Here is a 6,560-nt window from a genome sequence, read left to right as displayed (position 1 = left end):
CACTCAAACAACATCAAAATATAACCATTGTCTGAATAACAATTGCACAACAACAATGTAATAACTGTTGACTGAATCAAAAATTTGGACAACAGAATAATTCTTGCTGTCGTCTGATTGTATCAGACAACAGTTAAAATTTTTGCTGTTGTTGGAATTGTGTTGTCTGATTCGTTTTTTGGCATAGTGATAGAATAACCAACAAGTTGTTAATAAAAGGAACAAATACGACATGTCTTCATGCTTTTCTAGATATCAACAATATAAGGCCGGGCTCGCGCATACGTTTAATTTTGTTGTTTATCATTGTCTCGTGCGTCATACTTCTCTCAAGTAATATCGATTGTTGATATTCTCAAATTGATGAAAGTATATAGGGATGGAAAGCATCCACACACTCCAATAATACTCGGCAACCCTTACTCCATTTTTTTTTAATATATAAAGGAAAACAAAGTATAATAGAATAGGAGCCCTTTTATGAAAACAAATATAGTCAACATAAAACTGAAACTGTAAGAGTACAAAACAAAATGCAAATACAATTGAGAAAATGCTCTAGAAACCCAAGTAAAGATCCAAAATGCAAGGAAACACATGATCCTGAGAAAATAAGCAGCAACTATAAGAACCTTCACTAAACCAAAACATGGGCAAATATATACACGGATTCCGAGTAGATTAAGGCCGCAAAGGCTAATGTGACAAAGATAATCTAAACAGACAATTGAGAAAAAATATAGTACTAAGAGTAAAGTATTTAAGCAAACCTGGACTTTTATCATGCTTGAAAAGGCATTATTATTATAAGCACCAAAATTCACACGGGCACATGAAACTTGATTTCCCATAAAGTTAAGGAAAAGTAATCATCAACCATTGTCAACTACAAGAATAAATCAAAACTTTGAAGTGGTAGTGTGCATTACAAAATCTCCAATTGTAATAAACAGCCTTTAAACCAAGTTATAACTTTCCATACTCCATAGAGCTTGTGGACTTTAAAAGCCAAATGATTCTGCAGTACCAAAGATGTATTAAGAAGCTGACTACAGAAAAACATGATCTCTTACAAAAATAAAAGGCAAATTAAGCTCATTAGTCATCATATTGTCGTTATAAACAAAGCCATTAAAAGAAAAAGAACAAAAAAAATTAACTCACTCTACATCTATGTGAACAATATACAGAAACATATTAAAATTAAGATACCTTCAAATGCACAGGCTTGATCTTCAAGGCCTATTATGTGTGGCAGTTAGTAATTTACCCTTCAAGCACCTCAGAACCAATAGTAGAGATATAAAAAAAAAATGACTAACAAAAAAAAAAGGAACTTTGCAGAACTATTGACAGAAACAAAACTCACCAGCTAACAGTAAGTACAACACCATTCAACCAAATTAAGGGATTCAGTGCCTCTCCATTGCTCAAGTCTTGTGTTTGTTCTCTGATCTATCTCTTCCCCCTTTTTACTGAAATTATGATAGGCAAACATCCCCATTTTCGTGAACGTACAAAATACAATTGCAGTGCCAAATCTAGTGGAATGGGAACAAAACAGGAAACAAAAGTTTGCATAAATTGCTAAAAATACCTTGAAAAGGAACTATCAGACTTGTTGTTTAACGTGATACCAAAATTATCCAAAAATATGGGACACAAAGATTTGAACATTCAAATGACAAATAGATATATGAAGCTTAGAAAACATTAGAACCATTTTCCAACAAAAAAAAAAAATTAGAACCGTATGTGGAAACCTTGGAACAATGATACTAACTCTTAATCAAATTGCTTATTGAAAAGAGAAAATCTAGAAGCATGACAACATGTGCACCTGTACGTATGCTGAACTCATAAAATTTAAGGAATGAAACTTGATGGGAAAATGAAAAAATAAAAGTAATAGAGGTTGTCCTTGTTACCACAGTGATAGAGCTCAAAATTAATAAGTTGGGAAATGCCCGAACCAGCTTACTATGAGATAATAGTCTAGAATAATTATCACTTACTACCATCTTACCACAATCATAATGAGGGTAGCACAAACCTGTTGAAGTTCATCACCATAGCGAGAGATTTTGTTTGTTCAAATGGAAGCGCGAACAAAAGGTATGCCTTAATTTTGGTTCCATAAATGTATTCATGTTGTATTTTATTTTTCTCTTTTCTCTTTTCTCTTTTTAATTGAACTTGGTTTTCCCCAATTCCTTTTTGGTTTCAATTCTTATATTTTTCTTTTTCTCTTCATGTCTCCAGGGTTTGGATATCTAACCAGTTAAAACACAAGGCCAGAAAAGGTGGACGTGGCCCCATGCGCCACCAGTACAGACCCTGAATTAGGCCATGAAACCTACGCCAAATAGTTCACAATAACAAACCCAACACTATTCTCAACTAGTTCACAACCCAATTCACAGTGTATAAGCCGGAAAATACCTGCAAAGCTTTAGGAATTTCAAACTTCGATTCATCGTCCTCCGTGTGAATTGACCCCAGTGGCTCTATGGGTTCCAACCACGAAGGAGAGGGCTTCAAATCTTGGGTGGTGGCTCCGGCTGAAATGGCCGGATTCCCGAGATCGAAGCGGGTTGAGGTTACGACAGCGGGCTGCCGTTTTAGCTTCAAAACTTGTTCTCTAGTGCGAATCGGAGCTTATGGTGGCCGTGAAGAGCAGGTCATTTTCCGACCAGTCCAACAGTCTTTGGTCGAGAAAATGAGGGGTTATCCCCCCCGGGGGTTGTTAAACAGCTAGGGGGTCCCTTATTTAAAGCATTGACTGAAAAGTCAATTTTGTCCCCGAACTCCGACGAAAAATTTAAATTTTAGTAGACTGTATCTTTTTATACAAACTTCAATTTTTACGTAACACATATCCACGAACTCGTATCGATGCGCTCTTTTACTTTTGAGAATGGACTTTCCTCAGAAACTGAACTGAATAAAAAGTCAACTTTTCGGTCCCCTAAAATCAGAATGAATGTAAAACTAAAGATTTTAATTGTTTACCGCCTTAATGACTAGTAAACAGGTAAACTAAGGTATGAAACATAACATTTCTAGCCAACTTGGGAAGGTCCATACCAAATTGTGGAGGTGGGGAGCCCGGGAACATTCTATCTGCAAAACAAGGACGACCAAGTGTCCAAGCATCCATGGAACATGGAGCACTTGCGATACTACTACAAATGATTGTTTGTTCCGTTCCCCGGATGCACATTCGAATACAAAGGCCTAATACTCCTTTTGTTCGCCAAAAGTTCTTTTACTTGTTTATTTTGTCCTCGTGGGCTAAACATTTTGTACGCTCATTTTGTTTGGTAAAGAGGTATTGACTTTTAGATACCTTATTGATATGAGATTTATTGGTTTGCATTAGTTGCATAGCTAACATAGAGGTTTGTTCGACTATACGATACCTATTATACCTATGCTAGCCTGTAGGAGTTAGGTAAAACACATAACTTTTAGGTGACAAAAAATAAAAATATCTAGTAGGTATGACTTTCAGGTTTTAAAACTTTAATGCCTAGTGTTTATTTATTTTTAATTAATTTTTTTATGCTGTGAGTTTCATTGGTTATCCTTTTTAAAGATGTGACATTAGCGATGTTCATAGCTATGAGGTAGTTTGTTTTATGCTATGAGCTTTGTTCAATACCTTGTCAAAAAGTTATCGTGTTAGATACCTCATTATTGTTTTAGTTTTAATCCTGAGACTAAGTATGAAGCAAGATAGAGAGAGATGACACATAATGTATAGTGGTTCACCTTGCCTAAGAGGCAATGTTATGTCCACCTAGAGATTTCATTAAGGGCGAGGCCAAGTAGCCTTTGTAGTGACACTACAAGAAATTTGGGTATATGCAAGGAGTCAAAATTCCTTGCATTTGGTTTGATAATACCAAGAATTATACAAGTCCTTGCATTTAGCTTGGAGATAATGCCAAGAACTCATAAATTCCTTGCATTTTGTTTGTTAAAATATAAAAACATTAAAAGTCTTTGTATTTGCTTTTCATTTCCTTACATCGGTTGAGCGGGATTTTTGGCACTCTTAGGTTCGCTCTTTAATCCTTTTCTCTCTCTCTCTCTCTCTCTCTCTCTCTTCCCGTCTTTCTCCATCTCTCCATTCTCTCTCTTCTCTCCCATCTCAATTCCTCTCATACCCAACCAAACCAGTAGCTAGGGTTTCTCCACTTCAAAATCACCGTCTGAATTAGGCAAGAAGCTTAACGGACCTTTAGTCAAATAAGCTCGCAACATTGACCTGTAGTCCCTCAATCACTCGGCATTTTCGCCGAAGATCAAGGGACTGGGACGGCTCTGTTTGAACCTAAATTTGGCAAGCCCACGTGGTAGACAGGTGGTTTAGGCCACTTACATGGCCCACACAAAAGCTATTTTTGTGAATTTAGTGAATGAAGTGCGTAGGGACCACGGTTGAATGACCGCGGCTGAATGACTGCGGTTGAATAGCCGCAACACATAATGGATGACCGCTATTGAATGCCCATGGCGTAATGATTGGCCGCGATTGAATGGTGTTAGTCAAGTTCATAAAGGTCATTAGATGCGGATGTTAGCATGATTTAGGATATTTAAAAGCCGCGGAAATTAAATGCACAGTTATGAGTTTTCATCCCAAGTTAGTTGTTATTGCATTCAAATGTATGGAACCGCGTAATGATTCTCAACTTTGAATTCATGCAATCAATAAGGTCTTGATCGACAGTTACAACCAAGATTGTATCTTTTCCTTTATTCAGCAACGTATCTTTCACTATAAAGAGGACATAGGCATCTCTGTTAGTGGTCCTCGACCAAATTCTCTACGCGACTTCATACTTTTGTCTCAATACATTTCAACATTTCAACAACAATTATCAGTCTTTACGTGTTTTATCTTATCTCTTTTCTTTACCAGTATTTATCTTTCTTGCACTTTACCTTACCGTTTTTTACATTCAAACAATTTATCTTTTCACTTGTTACTCTGCTGCACTTTATTTCCCGTGGTTTACATGCTTATTGCACTTTCTTTTATGCTATTTATTTGTCGTCGTCTATTTTTCGTTATTTACTTTATGCAAATATTAAGAAAATCATAAAAAAAATCATCGTCACCTCACTTTCACATTTACTCACGTAGTTACATAGCACGAAGACTGCAGCTAGGTAAGGCCAATCCATGCAGAGCCCACCTCAAAAGAAATTCTACAAAAAGTTTGGCAGAAAAAATAGACTACCCAAACCTATGAAAACAAAAGAAACACTTTTAACATTTCCAACCACAATTCCAACTATAACGAGCCTGCTTGCTCTCCTCAAATATTCAACTTCCACCAAGTAATATAAAAGAAATTTAAACTCAAATCTCGAGTCTCAAATTTCTACTATTACAACTGAAAATAGAGTAATCTAGGCAAACATCTGAAATAAGATACAAGTAGGTTAAACTTATAACCTACGACTAAGTCGGAAATGGTGGACATTATGCCTTGACTCCTATGCACACCCGACCTCATATAATTTTGTAGACTAGGCACAAAAAACCAAAAAGCCCAGGGAAAAATATTGAAAATTGTTAGAGTGAGTGGACGAAAACTAAATAATTTCAAGGAAATAAAACAAAATTTAACGCTTTCCCAATTTTAATCTCTTAAAAACCGAGCACGCAATGCAAATTCGATAAGATACTTCTAATCACATCACTAGTACAAATGATCTCGTAAACTGATATAGGTATCTCAAGAAAAATTGTTTCAGATCTCACAATAAGGTCTCGTGAAAATACTTTTAATCGTTCTTTGATACTGAAATCTTAGAATATACTGTAAATCGTCTCATTTAAAATACTATATGGTATTAGTTATCTCATGCCACCTGGAGGATACTGTCAACCAGGTGATGCATCAGAGGGTATTATCGACGGGAATACGAGAAGGTGATTGCTAGAGTACTGCCGACTAACCATCTCATGCTATCTAGAGATTATTGTCGACCAAATAACGTATCGGAGGGTACCACCGACCTGAATACTATGAGGAGATGACTAAAGGGTTTTGCTGACTAGATAACGCATCAGAACTCATAAATTCTCATAATTTTTAGGTCATCATCTTTCCGAAATAAACTTTTAGTAGCTCGTAATTCAAATTGCTCGGTAAATAAAAAACAAAAAAACTTTCTGAAAGGAAACTCATTATTAACTTCGTAATTCATCAATGAATTATCGAAAGCAAAATTCATGAAATCTCGATAAACTATTTAAACTCAAATATTTAAATCCCCACTTTCATGAAATTCTCAATAATCCAATAACTCAAGTATCGGCAAAAACTCTAAGAATACCCCATAACTCAAAATGAACTCAATGCCGATAAATCTTCAATTTATGGAAATCAATAAATAAATAAAAAATTGGATATTAAACTTCATCCATTATCAATTTAAATCAATATGAAAACTTAATATTCAGAAAATAATACTGCTTGCATAATAATTTAGAAACAAATGTCCACTCACAGTGAAAAGGCTTATTTTGCCGTTAGTTG

The 6,560-nt window shown here is 35.5% G+C and overlaps 1 long non-coding RNA gene across 1 annotated transcript; it reads right to left on the bottom strand.

Moving 5' to 3' along the window:
* Positions 1 to 832: 832 nt before the first annotated feature.
* Positions 833 to 2,956, bottom strand: LOC121049606. Its single transcript, XR_005800867.1, has 4 exons — positions 2,443 to 2,956; positions 1,370 to 1,475; positions 1,213 to 1,281; positions 833 to 1,018 (listed from the first exon to the last, which is right to left on the bottom strand). It is a non-coding gene; the product is annotated as an uncharacterized LOC121049606 (long non-coding RNA).
* Between the last annotated feature and the right edge of the window lie 3,604 nt (positions 2,957 to 6,560).

This window comes from Rosa chinensis, chromosome 5 (assembly GCF_002994745.2).
Source record: "Rosa chinensis cultivar Old Blush chromosome 5, RchiOBHm-V2, whole genome shotgun sequence".
Taxonomy (NCBI): domain Eukaryota; kingdom Viridiplantae; phylum Streptophyta; class Magnoliopsida; order Rosales; family Rosaceae; genus Rosa; species Rosa chinensis.
The sequence above is the reverse complement of the archived record's forward strand: the minus strand, read 5'-3'. Positions and strand labels throughout refer to the sequence as shown.